The sequence below is a fragment of the Antechinus flavipes genome, chromosome 4 (assembly GCF_016432865.1).
Source record: "Antechinus flavipes isolate AdamAnt ecotype Samford, QLD, Australia chromosome 4, AdamAnt_v2, whole genome shotgun sequence".
Taxonomy (NCBI): domain Eukaryota; kingdom Metazoa; phylum Chordata; class Mammalia; order Dasyuromorphia; family Dasyuridae; genus Antechinus; species Antechinus flavipes.
Window position 1 is genome coordinate 96,873,059 of NC_067401.1, and position 24,246 is coordinate 96,897,304.

The window sequence follows — 24,246 nt, forward strand, 5'->3', positions numbered from 1 at the left end:
TCAGTGGCCTATTGGGTCAGAGTAGTTCTCCCTCAAAACATTCCTAAGTGCTTTCTGTGTAGGCTCTTTCCATGTGTTTACTCAACTATAGTGCTGCAGTTATGGAAATATTCTTCAGGGGCATGGGGAAAGTGCTTTATTACTACTTTTCTTATTATGTCGTCATATGTTCCCATTGATATACTACCCTGTCCTATCCTTAACCCCAACCCCAAGGCTTTGTGATTTCTCTGCCTTCTTTTTCTCCCTCCCAATTAAAATACACCTTCCCTACCTTTCTAATATCCTCCAGCTCTCTGTGTTTCCCCAGTGTACATATCTAATGTAACAGCTATCGGATCTAATTAACTAATTCAAGGTAATGTGTTAGAAGGTGAGGTATGTAGGATTAAGACTCCCCTCTCTGTCTCCTTCAGCCTAATGATATCCTTCCCCTCTGTACTGACATCTTAATAGTGGTCTTTTGGAAACAGTGACCTTACTTGTGTTGTCTAATCTGGGAGAGTGATGTCAATTATGAGAACTTCAAGATCAATTATAATGAAAAGACAAAATAATGACAGGTATTCGAGGTAGGTATTCAGTGAGCAGATAGTATAGCTCTTCCAATGAAACAGTGTACTTCTCCCTATTTAGGGTCATGCATAATTGAGACTTATCTGTCTTATCCAAGAGTCATACATTATGCAATATGGGTGCTTAATATAAAGATTATTGTCTGTTGGATGTCATATCAATGTATGGAGGTACATTGGGTTCTAGAAGGCTATCTCAGGAGAGTTTAAATTGTAGCAAGTTTTACCAAAGTGAAAGACTTCAAGAATAAGCTTGACTATGGACTTTTTAATCTTTTATCCAAGATCTAACCTAGCTAAGTTTGAGACAGTATCATCAGAACAGCTAAGTGAATACAGCACTGTATCCGGAATCATGAAGTATTGAGTTCAAATCTGGTCCCCAAAACTTAGTAGATCCTGGGCAAGTCATTTAATTTCAGTTTGCCTCAGTTTGCTCAATTGTAAAATGGAGCTAACATTAGCATCTATCTCTAAGAGTTGTTGTAAAAGTAAAAGGAGTTATGTGTAAGGCACACTGAAACCTTAAAGTGTTATATAAGTACAATCATTATTATTATTATCAGAAGAGGTGGTATATTTGTTTGGCTACAGGAACTTATGAAGAACGTCTAGCATGGAGCTGAGACAGTGCTTTGGTAGAGAGAGAATCATACCAATGAAAGCACAGCACTTTTCAAATATTGAAAAAAAATGCCTATATGATTATTAGACATCTACTTTGCATCAGTAACCCTTTTAAGATTTTGAAGAGAGAGAGGATGGAGGAGGTGAAAAGCCAGCACTGCAGCGGGCCAGTCCATACTGGAAATTTATTCTTTGGCTCTGCCCAGGAATGAAGGTCCTCATTCAGGGGGCATGACATATACATAGCAGAATGAGGCTTAATATTCATGTGACTTTCCTTTTATAGAAACATGCAGTGAAGGAGCCAAGGCACTCATCTTCAAAAGAGCTTCAGTTTTATCAGATTTTAAAAATTAAATCACCAATCAGACTCCTTTGAAAACATTTTCCTCAACTGAGGCAACTTATAATCTTATTGGTGAAAGGAGTATGTACCCATACCAATGAAATCATGGGTTTCTGAAAAAATACTAACTGTGTGAGTTTGGGGCATGTCACGTAACCCCTCTCTCAACTTCAGTTTCCTTATCTGTAAAATAGGGATAATAATAGCAACTACCACCCCTGACTTTATAGTCAAAATAAGTGTTGTATCTATTATTTTGCTTATAAAATCTACATGTAGATTTGCTCAATGGTTCAGCTGCTCCAACTCATTCTTCTACTGTCAGGTATTTTGCTCAAGCAAACCCCTGTTTTTGGAATGTCACAATAGAATGGGCAGAACTTTCCTTAAAAATATATATGCCATTAACTGGATAAATGATAATGTTGTTTCTTACCATTAGAAATTAATTAATTGGGGAAAGAAAAAAAAAAAAGCCTGTGTATGGTGATTTTTTATTTTTTATCAAGACAGCCCAATTCTCACACCTGTGGCTCTGGTAATGAATGTCTCTGACTCTGCCCAGTAGACACTGTCCATCCTTTCCAATAAAAATCCAAGTAGTTGGAAATTGACTCCTCTGCTTTCCTATGTGATAAGCTTGTTGAGGGGTTAAGGATAGGGCAAGAAATATGACCGTCAGAACAGGGAGGGGACAGGAGCAGCTGCAATGGCAGAAAGGAATGTTCTATACAATGTAATGGAAAGTAGTAAGCAGACTCAGAAAGAGATGAACCATACAGAAGGGAACAGAGGATAAAAGAAATGACCAGACAAATTAAACCTTATTGAGACTCTTTCTCAAGAGATTAGATAGAAGGAAAAAAAAAAAAAAAAAAAAAAAAAACAGTGGCTGGAAGAGGGTAAGGTAGAGTAGAAATTGTTATTTAACTCTTATAAAGGAAGGGTATTTATCTGAGAAGGAAGAAGGAAGACATCGAAAGAATCAATGAGCCTGGTTAAAGTGGGTAAACTATTTGATGTCTATCCAGAGAGGTGTCTATTAATGGATGTAAAATGGAAAGGTGAATCAATGAGGCTGATTAATATTTATGATAAATAAGAATCAGGAAGAATGAAAAAAGTTTGTCTGCTGTCTATTTGGGGAGATATCTCAGGGGTATGATTTAAAGATCCTATAGACTAGGGATAAGTCAGAATCAAGCCATAAGGTCCTAAATCTGGACATGGCTCAAAGGGACTAAAAAATGTTTAGGGCATTAATCTGTTTATAAAGAGTTCTTTTTAAAAGACATAGTAAAGAAGTGACTTGCCTTTTTCCATTTTGAATTCAGAGGAATAATCAGAGTAATCAGATGATATTTTGGGGACTAATCATTCCTTGTAAATACCATTTATTGAAGTTAGTTATGTTTGGGAACAGATTTTGGAGGGTCAACAAATTGCTCTGGAATGAGATAGAGTAACTGGTAACTTAAATGGTGAAAAAGCAAGAGGCATTGTTGGATTGTTCAGATCAAGAGAAGATCTAGAAATATGAAAAGTCATAACAGAACATGGCAAATGCTGAGCATATTTTTTTTCTGGGCCTGTAGTATAATTGGAAAAGTGAATTCCCCATGAAGAAATCTTCCTCTAACAAGGCAGCTCAGTACCTGTTCTTCAACTTATAATCTTTTTTTTAAAATAGTATTTTTCCAATACATGTAAAGATAGTTTTCAACATTCATTTTTCTCTCCTCTCTTACCAATCCCCCTCCCCAAGACAGCAAACAACCTAATGTTAAATATGTGCCATTCTTTAAACCATATTTCCATATTTGTCATATTGTATAATAAAAATCAAACCAAAGGGGAAAAACACAAAAAAGGAAAAAAAAAAAAAAACAAATAAATAAGAACCAAAAAAAAAAAAAAAGATGAAAATGCTATGCTTTGATCTACATTCATTCTCCATAATTCTCTTTCTGAATGCAGATGGCATCCCAAGTACACTGGAACTGCCTTGAATCAGTACATTGTTCAACATATATATAATCTTAAAGAGTTACCCACAGCAGTAAGAAGTGAAGTGATTTGGCCAAAATCATATAGCTTGTATGTGTCAGAGAAAAGACTAGAATCTTTCCTGACTCAGAGGTCAATTCTCAATCCACCATCACACTCTTACTGATCAACTTGCTACTCACTCATTTCCCCATGGAACTATAGTTGTCTAGGGACACACAAAAAACTTTTAAAAGAAATCATTGGCAGAATTGAGAGAATGAGAGTCAAAGTTCAGTTTTAAAGGGTAGAAAGAATGCCAAAAAAAAAAAAAAAAAGAGGTTCTTTTACAGAGTTTTCAGATATCAATGAAGGAAAGAACTAGGAACAAGAGATACACTAGTAGTAACAACTATGTGATTCCTTAGATGGAGCAATGACCTGGTTTAAAGATAGAATATTTAATATTTTTTTAGAAGATAAGTCAAGATAAATAGGAGATCTGCCCCTTGGTTACCATTATCTGAGGGAAAAACAGCACAACTCTAAGCAAAAACAAATGACTTAGCACATGACCAATAATAATTTCCTTAAGTAGCAGATCTGGGAAGGAGTGGGCTGATAATCAACTCCTATCAAGTGTTTTCAGACCATTTAAATGAACCCCTACAAGTGGATGATTGGACCAAAGATTATTGACATTTCTTATCTTTGAATGGGGGGAGGGGAGGCAAACTGACATTAAGTACTAGAAGTTGTTAGCACTCTTGAATCCAGATTACAAAATACTTACTAGAAGGAATTCTTCTGTGGAGGTTAAGCAAAGTTTATAAACTTGTGCAAGTAAGTGCCAAATATCTGATCAGCCTGAACCAGGAAAGACTTTTTGATAGATAGGGGAAAGATTTAGAATCCTTGAATGTTACCTCTGAAAAGGGGCTTTAAAGGACATCTAACTCAAAAAATATTTACTAAGTTCTTACTATGTGGGAGTCATTGTGCTAAATGTTGAGGATAAAGAGATCGAAACAAATAACAAAAGACAGTATCTGCCCTCAAGAAGTCAACTAAACCAATAGAGAATATAAATGGAAAAATGGAGATCAGATAATTTAAGAAGGAGAGAAAATGGAAAGTAACCTATGCTGAAAGCAATAAAACCTTTTTTCAATGCATTTCAGGCTATGGCATGTAGCTTAATTGGAAACTCAAGTTAAGTCCTAAGACCCAAATGGAAAACCCAAGGAAGCAGAGGAAGCAATGAGTGTTAGGACAGCCATATTGATACCTAAAAACTAGGACAGATGACTTGCTACTGCTAACATATAGGGAGGATAAGAGAAGGCTTCCCACAGGAGATGACAACTGAAATGAATTTTAAAAATCATAGGATTATAGTTGAAGAGCTGGAAGGAATCTTGAAGACTTTCTTATTTGACATAGGAGAAAACTAAGATTCAAGATTAATTAAGTGACCTACACAAAGTCTTGAAGAAGTATTATAGGTTATATTTGAACACAAGTATTCTGATTGTTCTCTTTCCATTGCACTAATCTGTCACTGATCTTGTTTTTTCTTTTTTAAATTTAGATAAAAAATTGAGGCCCTGGAGACTAGAGGGGATTTATCCAAATCACATATTGGATCAGTAACAAAATGTAGATTATAACTCTCTCTTATCCCCTAAAGTTTTCATGTTGCATTGGAGGACCCTAAACAATTAGCTAATGAAATAGAAATCATTCAGTGGATCAATCAGTGATTGATAGATCAAATCAATGAATCAAAGAATATTTATTGATATTGCCTTTTAGTCATAGAATAAAATACAAACTCCTCAGACTTATTCAAGGATCTTCACAATCTCTCTCCAAACTATTGATCCAGATTTATTTCATATTCTTTTTCTTCTTCACATATTCACTCTATGAATATCAGTTAAATGAGATAACTAGCCAATCCACAGTCTGCTTGTACATTTGTGAAAGTTATCTTCCATGCCTAGAACATTCATTATTTAGGAAAATGAATAGTACAAGGGATAGAACAAAGGATAGAAAGGTATTTGGGGAGTAGAATTGAAATTTTGGTTCTCCTCCCTATGACTTGTGCAAACCTGGACAATTTCTTAAATCCCTTGAGACTTTAGATGAGCCTTGATTAGTGACTTCTAAGGTTCTTTCCAGCTATAAATCCATGATCTCTTTATCGGTCCTTCCTTTAAGGCAGCAAAAATGAGGAGAGCATGTAGAGTCAAAGCATTTATATTCAAGAACTACTTCAACCATTTACTACTTGTGTAACTTTTCAGCAGTTTTCTTAATCTCTCTGGGCCTCAGTTTCTACATCTGTAAAATGAAGGTGCTAGATAGATAACTTCTCTTATCTTTAAGTACACTCTTTCTAATAAATTGCCTATTCCCTAACCATTATCTCTTCTTCCTCTTAGAATGTACTAGTTCTTATCCTATCTCTTTCCTAGAATATTCCACATATGACTCTTCTATGCCAAATACTTCTAGGCTAGAATTTCCCAGTTAATTGGTACCTTCTCACTTGTGATTTTGGATTACCAATGATCTTCTCTGATGCAAGAGTCAAAGATGGACTCAAAATTCCCAGTGAAAGCTTGAGGTACTGACATTCCAAGTCCTTAAAGCAGCCTCTGGTAAGAACATTATAGATTCCATTTCCCTTCCATGACCTGAAAACTACTGTACCCTAAGTTCTCTGGTGATATCCCTTGTTTTTAGTACTAATTCTCTGACTTTTTCAATCCCTCTTTGGAAGTCATTTCCAGACTCTCTCTAGATTGACCATCTGCCTTAGTTTTCAGATATCAATATGGCTGCCCTAATACTCATTGTTTACTTGGGTTTTCCAGTTGGATCTTGGGACTTCACTTGGGTTTCCAATTAAACTACATGCCACATCCTTAAATGTGCTGACAAAAAATTTTATTGCTTTCAGCATAAATCACTCCCATTCTCAATTCAGACCACTATAAGTCAGCCTCATCTCTGAATATTAAAATCCTCTTCCTTTTAGGCTGAGCTCAGATGCCATCTCTTCACAAATCCTTCTATTCCCTAAGTACCTACATCTGCAATAAGCTCTAGCTTCTATAATTTTTTTAAAAATCCTATAGCTTTGTCTTCATCTCTCTTTTGCTGTCATACTCTGCCTTATTCAATGCTTTTTTATCTCTAATGTTGTGGTCGTCTGTTCAAATGAAAGCTTCTTGAGGGCAGAAATTTTCATTTTTGCCTTATGTCCTTTGCAGCCAGCACAGACTTTGCTTATGTTAAGAACTTAACAATAACTTGTTGAATCAAGAGTCAATTATACTTGTCAATATGCTAGAGGATTATCTAGAAATATGATAGTTCCTGATCTCAAGAAACATTGTAATAATAATTATCATCATATAATAGCCAACATTCATATAGAATTTTATGATTTAAAAAGCACTTTACAAATATCATCTCATTTCATCCTCACAATAACCTTAGGAATTATTTCACAACAACTTAACATTCACAACAACAATAGAGATTAGTATCACTATTTTACAGATGAGGAAACTGAATCAAGGAGGGATTAAATGACTTGTCTAGGGTTACACAGCTAGAAAGTATCTGAGGCTAGATTTGAACTTGTCTTCCTTGACTCTGGGTTCAGTTATCTATTCACTGCACTATCTAGCTGTCCTTATAATAGAAAGAGCAGTGGTTCCAGAAGGAGAGAGAATTGGATTCTAATCCAGTTCTGACATTTATAATTTTTATAACCATGAATAAATAATTTACCTCCTCTAATTTTTAATTTCTTCAGCTGTAAAATGGGATAATAATATCCATAGTACATATTCACAGAGTAAAGTGGTATAATTTGAGGGATTAAATGAAGTAAGACATAGAAAGTACTTTGTAAAGTATAAAATACTATATAATTATCAACTATTGTTATTATGAATTGAAGAGACAAATATAAATATATGAAACATCAAATAACAGTATCAGAAATGTAACTAGGCAGTTTACAATTAATTAATTGACAAATGAAGAATGCTGAGATTTCAAAAGTGGAAGGAATCAATGTCATCAACTGGGCAAGTATAGAAAGACTTCATGAAGAAGAAAAGACTATGAAATGATTTACAAAGCTTAGATCAATATCCTCATCTGTAAAATGAAACAATAATAGCACTTACCTCATAGGTTTGTTTGGAAGATTAAACAAGCATGTGTGATTTGGAAACCATAAAGCTTATATAAATATTAGCAGCATCTAGTACAATGTCTTTCACATAGTAGGCATTTAATGTTTCTTGTATTGAACAGAATTGAATTATTGACCTGTTAGCCAGGAAATAGAGCAAAAAAGATTTTATTTAATTAGAGATACTAATGGTAGGTTAAGTTGTTCCCAAGTTCATATTTCCTTTTGTAGTAGTTGAAAGCAATAATCTCAGTTATTAAATCCATGTTAAGTACAACTATTCCTGTTTTAGAACACTGCATTTCACCACTCTACTCACTCAATGCTGGCCAATTAATACCTATACTTCACTCCTCAGCAGCTCCAAATCCATGCTGCTAGTTTTAACAGTAACTTAAGGAGACCCCTGCCTCCTTATAAAAGCTCACTTATAGAACTATTTAAGAGCAACAAAGCCGTATCATTTAAATATTCCTCATATAAATGTATGGTATACATTCACTAATTTATTAATGAGGAAACAGATTTGGAGAAAGTCACTTGTCCAGGATCACACAGCTAGCTAGTATATAAACTAAAACTAAAACCTAGGTTTCCTAACTCTAAGTCCAGTATGTTTTTGACTGTACATGTTGCTTCACTGTGTAATAATCCTCAATTTTCTATCATCATCCAAGGAACCTACATGGATCAGTGGATAGAACATTGGGTCTAGAGTCAGAAAATTATAAATTGAAATTCCGTCTTAGAAACTTGCTAATTGGACTAGGTCAATTTCAGTCTACCTCTATTTCTTCAACTATAAAATGGGAATCATAATAGAACTTTCATTAAGAGAATCAAATAAGATAATATATGTAAAACACTTAATATTGTGGGTGCTTAATAAATGCTTGTTTTCTTTCTGAGCAAAAGAATGGAGTTGGTCTCTCATTTTTCTCCTTCCATGGACATTCATTAAATTATCCTTTTGTATATAGTTTTTCCCCTTACATATTGTCCTTGATATTGGATGGAGGGAAGAAGAAGAGAAAATAATGAAGAAAAGATGAAGAAAAGGACCAGGTATAATAATAGGATGTGTTTCTCTCAAACCCTACAAATAAAATCCTTCAAATAGACAAATCCCAACATGGCTGATTTTGAAAAAAGGGGTTCATACAATGATTTTCAATGCCAGAGCTTTCAAAAGGTAACCAGAAATAGAAGCCATCCTCAGTTCAAACTTCCCCGGGGAATTTTTCCCCCTAAGGATACATCTAAATTAGACCTCAAAATTTTTTCTACATACAAAGGAAGCTAGTACAATTATCATTAATTAAATCACAGATATATAAGACTGGAAGGGACTTTAGAGGGTATCTGGTTTCATTTCATCATTTTATAGATAAGGAAACAGAGGCTCAGAAATATTAAATAAGTTGCCCAAGGACACACAATGGAGAGCCTAGATGAGTATCTAGGAAACAATTCCCACTCAAGATCTATCTCAACTTTGCCATGTTGCCTTTAATATCTTTAATTAATATTTATCATAACTAACATAATTTTAGGAGGGTTAAATTTACCATGTAGTGTATATGTTTTATTTTGTTGTGATTCGTTTTTACTGTATATGCAAGGGCACATTGGACTCCTTTGTGTAATAAATGTGTAAAATTCATTTATGACTAATTTATCAAATGTGGATATAATTTCACTATTTTAAGTGAGAAAAGTGATGACATATTGGTATTTTGTTACTCATATCTGTGATATGTTTAGTATCCAGTCCTTGCTCAGAAATGCAATCTCTAATAATATCATTGTTCAACAGCAACCAAACAAAAAGTGACCTATTTACTTTATGATGATTTTTCCAGTAATACATTTTGGTTAAAATCAGACACTACATATTAGAATTGTAGATTTAGAAAAAAACAGACAGTGTAAGGGGAAGAGGACTTGACTGAACTTAAGACATCTAGAGACTAACTGCCACCAATTAGTCATATAATTTTGATGTATCATTTAAACTTTTTAGACCTAAGTATTTTCATCTATAAAATGAAAGAGTTGGACTAAGTAATTTCTAAAGTCCTTTGAAGTTTAAATATTTTCTAACATTAAGAATAAGACAATACATGCAAAAGAAAACAATGGAGAATAAGAGGAATAATGAAATGGATTTAGATTACTGAGAGTTCATACTAAAATATGATTCTGCTTACCTACTTTGGGAAAGAGAATTATGTAAATATGAATTAGAAGACCAAAATACAGACAGCTCCTAATTTGCAAATAGGTTGTATTTCAAAAGTTCATTTGCAAGTCGATTGTTTAAAATTTGAAATGCATTTTACCGTTGAAACAATATTACAAATGGTTGTTATACTTCCAGACTCATCCTTAAAAGCTTAGTTAATCCATAATGGAGCTGAAATGTGGCAATGAAAAATAGTACAAAACAATGTTCCTAATTAAACAAAACAGAAAAACAATAAAATTGAATAAGAAATAATTTTTTCATTTGTATACTAGTGCTTGATGAAAAACAGCTTTAATTAGCAAAATATAAGAAAGCAAATGAAGAAATTTTCTGAGATTCTAATAGAGACTTCTGCTTATTTCCAAAGATATTAGCAGTTGATGAAAATGTCTAATTTTACTTTGAAATTCATGAAATTTCCAATCTGTGCATACCCTTTGATCCAGCAGTGTTTCTATTGGGCCTACATGCCAAAGAGATCTTAAAGGAAGAAAAGGGATCCACATGTGCAAAAATGTTAGTGGCAGCCCTTTTCATAATGGCAAAAAACTGGAAACTGAATGGATGCCCATCAGTTGGAGAATGGTTGAATAAGTTATGGTGTATGAATGTTATGGAATATTATTGTCCCATAAGAAACAATCAGGAGGATGATTTTAGAGCGGTCTGGAGAGATTTACATGAATTGATGCTAAATGAAATGAGCAGACCCAGGAGATCATTGTACATGGCAAATATACAATGATCAATTCTGAAGAACATGACTTTTTCCAAAAATCAGATGACAGATGCCAATTCCAATGATCTTGTGACAAAGAAAGCCATCTATACCCAGAGAGAGTGGGAACTGAATGTGAATCACAATATAACATTTTCATTTTTTTGTTGTTGTTGTTGTTCACTTGCATTTTGTTTTCTTACTCATTTACTTTCCTTTTTGATCTGATTTTTCTTGTGCAGCAAAAGAATTATATAAGTGTTTACACATATTGGAGTTAACATATATTTTAACTTGTATAACATATATTTGATTAACTTGCCATCTAGGGGAGGAGGTGGGGGGAAAGAGGGGAAAATCTGAAATGCAAGGCTATGCAAGGGCTAATGTTGAAAAATTATCTGTGCATATGTTTTAAAAATAAAAAGCTTAAAAAATTCACAGATTTCCTTTTCCTAGATATTAGTATAACAAAAATCACACTTATTTTTCTTAGCCATTATTAGGGTCATTTGGGGCCTACAAATGAAGGAAACAGAGTGAATACAAGAAGAAAAAGATAAAAACTTTCTTGAGGTAACTGGGTAAGGAACTTTAAAAGATAAGGGAAGGAAGAAAACAAAAGAAGATACTTTCATAAATATGAGAGAAATCCTGATGATTTCTGGTAATAGAGTTGAGAAATAAATAGCAATAAATGTAACAAATAAAAAACAACTACAAAAAAGGGAAAGGGATGAAATCCTGAAAAGGAATCCAATGTAAAAAAGAAAAAAAAAACAGAATAATTGAGGAAATGAGCAAATAATAATGATCAAAAAAGGCTCTAATTCCAAAATTTCTTACCCTTTAAAAATTTATTAATAACTATACATCAATGTAATTGCTTTCTTTTGTAATCCTATGTATTTTATTTTAAGAATTGAAAATTCCTTTTTTGATTTTAAATTTAAATTAATTTTACACTTAAATTCAATTTTTAAAACTGAAAAATCCACTTTGAGAAGGAATTGATTCATAGGCTTAGACTTCCAAAGGAATCCACAACACAAAAAAGTCAGAATTTCTGTCATAATATGAAGAATAAATATTGTACTGTGGAGTAAGACAAAAGTAGGATAAATTCCCAGAGGAAAAGAAATAATACTCCTAGAATCCCAAAATTAAAATAGAACCATAAGGACATTAAGAAGAGTTGGAAAGATTAATAGATGAAATGCAGAAATACATAAGGAAGGAAATTAGACCTCCAAAAGTATAATTTTAAATCAAAGTAGGAAACTGGCAGTTTAGAATAGATAGCAGAAAAACTTAATACCGGAAAAAAAAAAAAAACTTTAAGAAAATGACAAATATAGAAGCAAAAATGCAGAAATATAGCAACAGATTAAAAAAAAAATAAGAAGTGGAAAATTAGAAAGCAATATTAGGTTCTGGTAAGTGAAAGCAATTTAAAAGACCAACAATTTAAAAATGAAACAAAAAAGTGTCATCATTACATTTCAGGAAATTATACATGACAATTACACAGATGTATTGAAAACAGAGGATAATGCAGAGATATAGAAATCCACACATAATCAACAGAGAAGAACCCCAGGTGTAACTCATTTAGATATATAGTCAACAAGTTATAGCACTTCATCAAAAAATACAACATAATATAAACAACTAGACAGAGACAGTTCATATTTCAGAAAGCATGGATTAAACATAAGTTAAATAAAAGTGATGTATAATAGGATACATAGATAGATGATACATAGGATAAATATGATATATATAGGTATATGATATAAAGAATATGATACATATAAAAATAAAGGAAATAGGCTTGGACTCTAGGATAACATTCTACAAAGCTCATCTTATTTCTACATTAAAAAAAAAAAAGATTAATCTTTAAAGAATACGTATCTTTTTAATTGCTTCATTAGAAATCTTTTCAATGCTTCATAGAAAACCAGAAATATATAAAGACTAAAATTCAAACAATATAGATAACAATATAAACACATCCATATAATACAAATAAATACATCCATATAACATGAAAAAGCTCATTTCAAACTCAATGTCTACATGCTATAAGGAGATAAAACATATTCCTAATATACCTCATCTTATTTAAATAAGTTACTACTATGTATCTTTGATATTACTATGTTATCGAAGTAAGTTACTACTATGAGCAATTTCTATGATATCTAATCAGATAAAAGATTTTAGATGAAAGGAAGAAGTGAAGAGTTGGGGGGGGGGAAGTTAATTAAAGTTTCTTCATTTTCAGGTATCACAGCTAATGGTCATTCCAAAAAAAAAAAAAGAAAAAAAGAAAAAAAGAAATAGGGTAATTGAGATGAATGTGGGGCAACATCTTTTTAAAGGCTTTATTGCTATTTTTTACTCACAGCATTGCCATTTTCCAGTGAAATCCCTAGAACTCACAGAATTCCTCCTTGTAACAAAAGTATTCATGAGTTGTCATAGCCAGGAAAATTCAATGTCTGGTAGCAACCTTTCAATGAGTATGCTTCTTTGAATCCAATTAGGTTGGTTTTTATATAACAAACACCACCTGTATTCAAAGCCTTTCTACTTCAGTAGGGACCTGATAAAACTTCACCTCATTTCCACTGGCATTGTCTTTAAGAGCCCAGGCTCACCTTGATGCTACAATGAAGCATCCAAAGAGGATATTCGTTCATGGAGAATTTTAGGATATAAGGTAATTCGGAGCTTTAGATTGAAATTCTAGAAGATTTGATTTCAGGTGACTAGTAAGAAAGGTATTCTGAAGAGAAAAACCCACAACTTCACAAAAACCTGAATTCGAGGCTCTTTCATGCAGAGGCATCTTGGTATAGTAGATAAAGTACTAGGTTTAGAGCCAACATCTGACATTTGTCAGCTGTGTGTCCCTAAGCAACTCATTAGAACTTATCTACCAAGTCACTTTACCTCCTTTCTTCATCTGTCAAATAAAAGTAGTGAACCAACTGACCTCAAAATCCTTATCTCCTTCTAACTCTTCAACACTAAGATCCTGAGCTATAGGGGGTACATGATCTTCAGGAATTCCCATCCAAAGAATTCTCCCACATAGCTGTGGAAGTGTTCTCATACAAAAAAAGTATTTGGTCTTTCTGAAGGAAAAAAAAAATTCATATGTATATACTTTGAGAAGTTAATGTTTTACCACTAAATCATTGAGAAAAAACTCCAACATGACAAAGATGAAAACCCAGAAAAAAAGTTAGAGGGAGATCTGTATCCAGAATGTAGCTACTGTGAGGAAGACTATAATGTGTGTGTGTGTGTGTGTGTGTGTGTGTGTGTGTGTGTGTACGGGCAGTGTGGGCATGAAGGGAAGACAGATGATAGTCTCATAATAAGGAACTGTGAAAGCATTTCTCTGAAACCTCAATTGCTCACATGGAAACATTTTTAAAGGGGATAGGAACTAAGTGGCAGAAGGTTCTTAGAAACACAGGCCTTTCAGGCCTGTAGCTCAGGATTATTTAGACAGTACTAGCTCAGAAATCATGTTGTAAAAAACAGAAAGTGACTCAGCTTGGGACGATGAAGGAACAGAGAACAAACTCTGATGCAGCCATCTTGATTTATATTGTGAAAGGTTATTCTAGCAGTTGGATTTTTCTGTGATGGCTTTTATAATGCAGAAATCAAAAATGTTAGAGACAAGTAGGAACAACTTATAAAAATTGAAAATTTCTATAGCTAAACCAATACATTTCGCTTTAATTTTTATATAACTTGTCTTTTAAAGCTTTTCAGATCCTGGTCCCAACCTATCTTCCAGCTTTGTTATATCTCATTCTCCTTCCTATATTCCTTCCTTCCATCCAACCTGGATTCTTGCTATTTCTCACACAGGACACTCCCATCTTCGATCTTCATCTCTTTACAATAGCCATCCCCCATGCATGTACTTCTATGGAATTTACTTCTTCCTTACCTCTCCCTTCAGAATTCCTTATTTCCTTCAAAATTTAGTTTAAACACCACTTTCAACCTAAGGTACCTCCTAGACCACTAAAATCACTTTGTGTGTGTGTATACATATGCAATATAATGTATATACACACACTTAAATATGTACTTATTGTCTTCCTAGATAAAATATAAGCTTCTTGAGGGCAGGGATTGTTTCATTTTTGACTTGATATCCTCCAGGGGCAAATTACTTGGCTTTAAATCCAGCCTCAGACACTTACTCACTGTGTATCTTACTTAAGTGACAAGTCACTTAACCTCCTTCTGCCTTAGTTTCTGCAATTATATATTGTAGATAATTATAGCACCCACTTCCCAAGTTGTCATGAGGATCAAATAAGATAATATTTGTAAAGTGCTTAGGACAGTGTCTGGCACATAGTAGGTGTTTAATACATGTTTATTTTCTTTCCTTGTTTCTTTTCCATTGTCCATTAAAAACTAGCACATAGTAGGCACTTAAGAAAAGATTTTTTTGCTCAATTGACATGGTTCATGTAACTAATGGAAAATGTTTGAGGATCAGAGAATTTAGAGTTGTGCTCAGCTTTAAAGGTCATAGTCTAAACTCCTCATTTGAAAGATGAGGCTATAGTGATGACAAGGGGGTGGATAGGTCAGGAAGTGGAGAACTTCTTGAACAACTTGCCCAAAGTTACACAGGTAGTAAATACCTGCTATGAGATTCAGACTCAATTTCTGATGCCAAATCTAGTACTATTTCCACTGAACCATAATTCCTCTCATTAGATTTTCTATCAGGGCTGACAAAGAGACTAGAAAGTCACGTCATGGAATCCTTAAGAAAAATAAAGAGTGGCAAACAGTTGCTGCAGCATTTATAATTAGATTCTATTAGTAGAACACTTTGTCCTGACATTGAGTTCCTTGGTTTGCAGGTGCCAGATGAATGTAAAGCATCAAGGTCTCTCAGGCCAGGGCTGCCCTGCCAAGAAAAGGATTGAGCAATTATCAAGATAGTTCAGGAAAGTGTAAGGAGTTTTTCAGTTTTAGTCTGTCTCAAGTCCAAGATGATCCATACAGTAACTCAAAAAAGGAAGCTAGAGTTTTTGCTATAAAAATTCATTTACATTAATGTGGAAGGAGTTTGGACAATTATAAGCCAAACTCCAATCATCTCTTTACCTAGCAATATTTCACTGAAAGGAGAGAGAAAGAGAAAGAGAAGAGAGACAGACAGAAAGAGAGAAAAAAAGACAGAGACAGAGACAGAGAAACAGAGACAGAGAGACTGAAAGAGACACAGATAGAGACAGACACATACAGAGACAGAGACAGAGAAAGACAGTGAGAGAGATAAAACACGCAGAGAGAGGAAAGATACAGAGAGAGACAGAGATTAAAAGAAAAAGAGATATGGGAAAGAAGAAGGAGGAAGGAAAAAGAAAAGAAGGAAGATATAAAGCATTTTTAAAGCACTTACTATGTACCAGGAATTGTGCAAAACTCTGAGGAGATAAATATAAGCAAACAAGATACTCACTGAGCTTTCTTGGTAATGTGGGAAGACAGCATATAACATACATTTTCTATGTAGCACCCATGTTCCTCCCAGAGGATTCTGGCCTGATGGCTTCATGAGTGATGAAGAAATTTTAGAATGGAAACTGAACTGGAATCTGAAGAAAAGTTAGAGAGGGATTTTTTTTTGTATAGATCTGCCATTTCCATATGCTTTGTCAGAAATACCTCCCCCACCCACCCCCAAATGCCTGGCATTAAAGAGATAAAGATGAAATTAAATTCCCACACCTGATTGTAAGAGAAAAAGGAGTGGAGAAAGAGAGAAGAGAACAATGATTGCTTGGAAGTGAGGCCAGTACTTGGAGCTAGCAAAGTGCTCTGAATTCCTGCATTGCATCAGTGGGATAAATCTACCAGAGCAATTTGTGACTAAAAAAGCTTGTGAGAAAGCCCTGACCAGAAAAAACTGAGAGCAAAGGGTAAATGAACTTCTTGGATTTTATCCTGCCTCCCTCACTTGAATGATTGATGTAGGAGCTGGACAGGCCAAGGGCAGAAGAGATGCATGCTGGGTGCACTGATAACCTATAAGGATTTATTTCTACTATTCTGATTGAAAAAGAGGTGCTATAGAGAGCTGGCCAGAAAGACCTGGGTAGAAGTCTTCTCTCTGGCACATACTGATTGTATGACCCTGGAGAAGTCACAACTTCTCAAAGCTCTCAGAAACTCTCTAAGAAAAGAAATTGTATAAGAAATGTCAAACATAAGAGTTTCCTCACCTAGGAGTTCGTTATGTCAATAAAATTGTAAACCCAGATCCCTATTCCTAATCTCATTAAAGTCTTTTACACAGAATGCATTAATAAATAGTCTTAAAAGAAATATAAGAGGAGGAGGGAGGCCCCAAGTTATGAGATTTGATTAGATGACATAGATTTATTGGAGAATATTACAATCATCAAAGAGGTAAAGGTATCATTGGAATGAAAATAAACTATATCAATATCTCTCTGAATCATTTTTTCCTGCTCATGATCATTGTTTTAGATTCTTATCCAAAACTCAGCCTCCTCAACTTCTTCCTTCATCCAATTGGTCACCAAATCTATTTTTTGTGATGCAGATAAGCAATTTTCATCCTTACTATTCCTACTCTTATTCAGGCTTTTTCCCATTTCTTATTTAGAAACACTGGAAGTGGCTAGATAGCACAGTGGAGAAAATGTTAGTCTTGGAGTCAAGAAGACTCATCTTTCTAATATGCCCATACATACGTACTAGCTATATGATGATCCTGGACAAGTCACTCCAAGGTAAATTATTTCTTCATCTGTAAAAATGAGCTGGAGAAGAAAATGGCAAACTATTACCATTATCTTTGGCAAGAAAACCCCAAATAGGTTCACAAAAAGTTGGACATGATTGAGAAATAACTGAACAATCACAACAAATATTCCCCTCATCTATTTTATTTCATGGTTCTTCATTGAACAAAAGATTAAATATAGACTCATATCCCTATATTCAAGGCCCTCTACAATATAACCCAATCTACTTAACCTTGTCTTTTATTATTTTTCCAATGAAACCAGTTCCAAATAAACCGGAGTCTTTGCCATTCTCCAAATATACCTTTCAAATTTTTGTTCTGTGTCTTTACCCACAGCATTCTCTACATATAGAATACTCTTATTTTTTTCACCTATCTAAAATCTACCCATTTTTCAAAACCTACATAGAGTATAAACTCTTCATAAAGAATACATTTTCTAATTATCTTCTACTCACAATAATCTCTCCTTTCTCTGAATTACTATAGTGCTTAACATATAGATCTCTTCAATAATTATCATGCATCCTACAATACCTGTTACTCATTTTATTGGGTGAATATCTAATCTGATTCCAAGTAAAAATATAATCCCATAATGGCAATATAGATATCTTATTCATAAATCTTATTTGACCCAAATATTTATGAAGTTTCTCCCGGACAGGAACTGTGCCAGATACTTTGAATACAGACAAAGCAAAACAACTTCTGCCTATTTACTCTAATTGGGTCATATAATAAGTGCACATCCACATATATATAGACACACACATATGTACACACATACATGTATGTGTTTGTGTGTGTGTGTGTGTAATGGGTCATCATTAGAGAAAGGAGATAGAGCACTAAAAATTGAAGAATCAAACTAGGCTTCATGCCTTAAAGCAAACTAAGGTTTCTAAGAGATGGTGGCAAGGAGGGAAGTGAATTCTAGGCATGGCAGCTTGCCTGGGCAAAAGAAGTGGAAACAGAATGCTGAAGTCAGGAACAATCAATCAATCAATCAATCAATATTTATTAAGCACCTACTATGCATCAGGCATTATATTACTCTGAAGATATAAAGAGGCAAAAATAAGAAGTCCCTCCTTCAAGGACTTTACAATCTAACAGAGGAGACAACAGAAAAATAACCGTACCTTCTTCAAGCTAGAATAACTAGTTCCAGTTATTTGACTGGACCATTCATAGTGTCTCTACTGCAATTTTAAACTATTAAAAAACTTTTTTAAATCTTGTACAGTGTGTGAAGAGAAGTAATATGAAATATTAAGGAAAGAGAGGTTATAGTCAGATTGTGGAGGTCTTTAAATATCAGACTGAAGTTTTCATTTTATCCTAGAAGCATTAAGTAAAGTTTTAAAGTAAAATAATTCTGTGTTCCATTCTGTTCCTCAGAAAAATTATTTTAGTAATTCTGTGGAGGATGGATTAGAGAGTTAAAAGACTGGAAGCAGGAAACAATTAGGAAACTATTACAATAGATTGAGTGAATGATAAAGGCTGTGTAAAAGGAGAAAAGAGTGGCTTGTATAAGAGATGTTATGGAGGTAGAGTTGATAAGACTGGGAAAATTATTGGATGTAGGGCATGAAAGATAAGGAAAAATCAAGGCTGACTATGAGGTTGTGAATTGAGATGACTTAGAAGAATGTCAGTATCTTCATCAGAATTAGGAAAGTTTGGAAAAGTGGAATAATGAAAGGGAATGATAAGTACTATTTTAAACATTAAGTTTCACACGTTGGTGTCAATGGGACAACAAGTAGACATATTCATTGGGCAACTGTAGACATATGGGAATTTGAGAGGAAGATGACTGGATATATGAGGTATAAGAGAGAAAAATGAAGTCATCTGTGTAGATATGATAAACTCACGAAGTCAATAAAATCACTGAGAGAGTATGGAATAAAAGATGGCTTGAAGCAGAACCTTAAAGGTTAGGAGATGATACAACAAAAGATACTGATAAGGAGTAGTCAAACTTTGAGAGGAGAATGAAGAATGACATGGGTCCAGAATTCAAGGGAGGAGAGAATATCCAGGGAAGAATAGAAAAAACAATTAGGCATCAACTAGAAGCTAAGCATTATGCTAAGTACTGGGGACACAACTAAGAAACTGAGACAGTCCCTATTCTAAAGGATGACACAGAAAGGAGGATTCAGGTTTATATTTATGTTCAGTAGTTAGCAGTTTGAAAGGCCAAGTAGTATTTAGGTAAGTAAAGTGGCAGAGTAAATAGCAAGGTCCAAAGAGTATTGGAAAGTAATGAAAGGACAGGTGTTCAATATTCTAATTTCAGTATAGTGGGTTTCATGGTTTGAATAGAGTTCTGCAATATTTCCAGCAGAAGTGGGGATCTGGGGAGGAGGGGGAGGAGGAAGAAGAAGAAGAAGAAGAAGAAGAAGAAGAAGAAGAAGAAGAAGAAGAAGAAGAAGAAGAAGAACAACAACAACAACAACAACAACAACAACAACAACAACAACAACAACAACAACAACAACAACAACAACAACAACAAAGAAGAAATGGAAGGGGTAATAATGGGCATTTATATAGTGTTTTAAGATTTGCAGATTATTTTACACAAAATTATTTTATACATATACATATACATACCTGTATATATATTTCACAATAATCCTGGGAAGTAGATGTTTATTACTTCCATTTTTATAGAAGAAGGTACCTGGTTCTCTACTATGTGGGATAGATGACTTAGTTTAGTATACTAGATCCTGATTAGGCTAGGAGTCAAGAGGGTCAAAAGCTAAAAATGTCAAGGAGGATGAACATTATTAAAATTTTTTTGAATTTAGTTGTTATGAGTTTATTGCCACCTTGAAGAGGACAATTTCATTCAAGTAGTGGGATCAAAACCTCACATTGCAATAAATTGATAGGTGAATGGGAAATAGAAAAAAGAAGTTAACCATTGAGATACTTTTTTTTCCCTACGAATGTGATTATGAAAGTAAGAGGAGATATAGGATGATAGTTAGAGATGATGACAGGGGCTCAGGAAAGTTTTTTAAGCTGAGTAAGAGCTGGACATGTTGAAGGAGCTGGCAGATAGATTCAAAATGAAGAAGGAAATTCTTAGCAAAATAAGTCTTTATTGATTTATATAGGACACAAGTTTGAAGATAATGAGTATTGGGTATAAGCATGTCAGTTTTTGTTACTGAGCTATCACATCATTGAGGTGTAGTACTCTCTCATAATACTTACCTTTTGGGAGAGCCCCTGAAACTGGATGGGCAGGGCTAAATCTGTAGCCCCAAACACCACCCCATCCCCACTCCTGATTTCCTCTCTTTGAGACAGGATTCTACTCAAACATAATAGCACAGTCTGAGGGTCTGGCTTATAGCGAACATCCCATTGATGGGGGCAGCGGACATGAGGGGAAAGATCTTTTATACTATAAACCCTGTAATATGTACATATGACTGAGGGATTGTGGATGGGGATGATTTGGAAGAGTTGCAATGTCCTTAACAGAGTAAGGGAAGTTTGGAGGAGTAGGATAAAAAAAAAAAAAAAAAAAAGCAAGGATAGTGAGTTCCATTTTGAACACATTCAGTTTGACATGCTGATGTAATCATATTACATTTTTTAACCTTAAAATGGGTCTTTGCAATTCTAAAGTGCTTTACATTTATTATGTCATTCAACCCTCTCAACAACTCTTATAAGGTAGGTATTACACTTATTATCCCCATTTCTATAAATGATAAAAATAAGACCCAGACAAGTTAAGCAGCTTACCTAAAGTCACACAGCTAGTAAGAGACAGAGCAGAACTTACATTTCTATATTCTCATTCCAATCCCATTGATCTTTCCATATGTTGCTTCATTTGACAGAAATATGCAAGCCACAACCTAAGTCTTAATTTTGGTATCTGTAAAAGGGAGATGATAATACCTGTATAAAGGAAACAGTATGGGGAGACAAGAGAAAAACTAGAGAAAACTTCTCAAATTAGGTGATACCCAATCTGAGCCTTGAAAGATACTGATTTTGAGAAGCAGAAATAAAGAGTATTTCAGGTATAGGTATGGAGTTTTATCAACTCTACCTCCATAACATCTCTTATACAAGCCACCCTTTTCTCCTTTTACACAGCCTTTATCATTCACTCAGTCTATTGTAATAGTTTCCTAATTGTTTCCTGCTTCCAGTCTTTTAACTCTCTAATCCATCCTCCACAGAATTACTAAAATAATTTTTCTGAGGAACAGAATGGAACACAGAATTATTTTACTTTAAAACTTTACTTAATGTAAACAGGAGGCTGTTTACATGTTTCATGTAAACATGAAAGTTCTGTGTAGATATGAGTTATTATATATTAACTAGTGGTAGGGGAAAAAAGCACACAGCACTTGGAATTAGTAGACAAGGTTTGAATCTTTCCTCTGTTATAAACTATCTGGGCAAACTTGGGAAAGTCACTTGAATTTTTGAAGTTTCAGTCCACTCAACTCTAAAATAATATCCATGGGGTTATTATGGAATCATACTTTGTAAACAAACCTATATATATGTGTTATTACTCAAATAATCAAAAATACTTTAATCTTTGAACAATGTTTTTACTTCGTCCTACTTAATAGTTGCAGCAATTTTTTATTGGACCCAATTGGAAGGAAGGAAGGAAGGAAAGAGGGAAGGAGGGAGGGAAGAAAGAGAAAAAGAGAGAGGGAGGAAGGAAGGAAGAAAAGAAAGGAGAAAACAAGGAAGAAGGGAAGAGTTAGAGGAAAGAAGGAAGCAGAGAAGAGAAAGAGGAAGGAAGGAAGGGAAGGAAGGAAGGGAGGAAGGAAAGGAGGAAGGGGAGGAAGGAAAGGAGGAAGGGGAGGAAGGGAAGAAAGGAGAAAGGAGAGAGTAATAGGGAATATGTGATGAGTATGCAAAAATTCTGAACCTTCAAAGATTAAGACAAGATCTAGTCCTTTCCCAGTTAATTCTCTTTACATGGCCTACCATGTAAACAATGGCATTGACCTCATTTTGAAAAAAAGACAAAGGACAATTTGGTCAAACTGAATTGGTCAGACTGTTTCCCAAGCTCAGCATGTCATCTTTTGCCTCCATTCATTGACATACTCCATACCTATACCTGAAATACTCTTTATTTCTGCTTCTCAAAATCAGTATCTTTCAAGGCTCAGATTGGGTATCACCTAATTTGAGAAGTTTTCTCTAGTTTTTCTCTTGTCTCCCCATACTGTTTCCTTTATCAAATTATCTTACATTTATTTATTTGTGGATGTGTTATAACCTACCCCCTTCTCAAATATTTTAAGCTTTTTTCAAAATAGGGATTATTTGTTTATTTGGTTTTTGGTCATTCTTAGCTTCAGTGTATCGCAGAATACTCTGTGCAGTGGTCCTCAAACTTTTGTTCTCAATATTTTTATCCTATTAAAAATGATTGAGGATCTGTCCAAAATTTTTTTGTTTATGTGGGTTATAGTTATAGATGTTGATCACATTAAAAATAAAAACCAATTATGAATTTGTAGACTCTCTAAAAGTATTTCAGAAATTCCTCAGGATGTTCTGGACCAGACTTTGAGAACCACTGCTCTATAGAGTCATAGACTTAAAGCTAAAAGGAATCTTAGAGGAAATTGAGATTCTTCACATCTTCAAGTAAGTCAATTAAATATTTAGTGAATGATTTGCTTAAAGTAACACAACTAGAAAGATTCCCTAAACTCTTCTAAGCTGCTACATGAATAAGTAGATGCTGAATAAATGCTGAATTGAATTGAATTGAATGCTATCTGCAAACTTGGTGGAAGAGAGGAGATAGGTGTTTGCTGCAGGAACCCCAAAAATAAACTTTTGTTTTACCTAAAGGGAAATTTGTGTATTGTGAAAGAAAGCCATTGACCTGTCAATATGATGTGCTCCTGGCACTCTCATGAGATCTTCCTGCCAGGTAGGATAGAGCATACTGGGCTGGTTACTTCCTGCAACCTGTCCCATTGTGTGCAAATTAGAAAAAGGCGTCTCACATGCCACTAGTGCCAGGCTTCATATGTTACTAAACATTGTCCCTGTTTTAGGAGTAGGAAGCTAGGTTGGTTACTCAGCTTAACTCATGTGAGAAACTGTAATCTGTCCTGATCAGAACTCCTTTTTTTTTTTTTTCTTCCAGGTGTTAACCCATTGTTTCTATCAAGAGGCTTTGTGGAGAGAATATTGCTTTTTAAAAAGCAAGTGATGGGGCCCCCACAGAGAAGTTAAATTTAATAAAGTTAATTCCCCCTTAAAAATTATTTTCTTGAAGTTTCTAAACTGCTAGTCACCACGTAAAAGACAATTCTTAAAGTTCTTAAAGTAGTTTCTAATCAGAGTTAGGATACCTATTGTAACAGTGGCACAAAATAAATGGGCTTAAGAGGACTAATTACCTAATTTTTTCTAGCAAGGATTCATTATATTTTGTGTGTCATGGCCTCTCTTAGGACTCATATGAGACATATGAACCTTTCTCAGAAAAATGTTTTTAAATGTATAAAATAAAAATAAATATAAATACAAATGAAATCAATTATATTGAAATAATTATCCAAAAAGTTTAAGTTCACAAATGCTATATTAAAAACTCTGAAGCAATGAGCATATTTGTAAATGAATGCCATATTTGTAATGAGAAAATT

General features: G+C 34.1%; 1 long non-coding RNA gene across 1 annotated transcript in view; it reads left to right on the forward strand.

The window, feature by feature from the left end:
• The window catches only part of LOC127559645 (uncharacterized), a 75,256-nt gene extending 51,275 nt beyond the window's left edge, over positions 1–23,981 (forward strand). Inside the window, exon 3 of the long non-coding RNA XR_007953176.1 lies at positions 23,742–23,981. This is a non-coding gene — a long non-coding RNA (uncharacterized LOC127559645). The remainder of the gene's footprint in view (positions 1–23,741) is intronic.
• Positions 23,982–24,246: the final 265 nt, after the last annotated feature.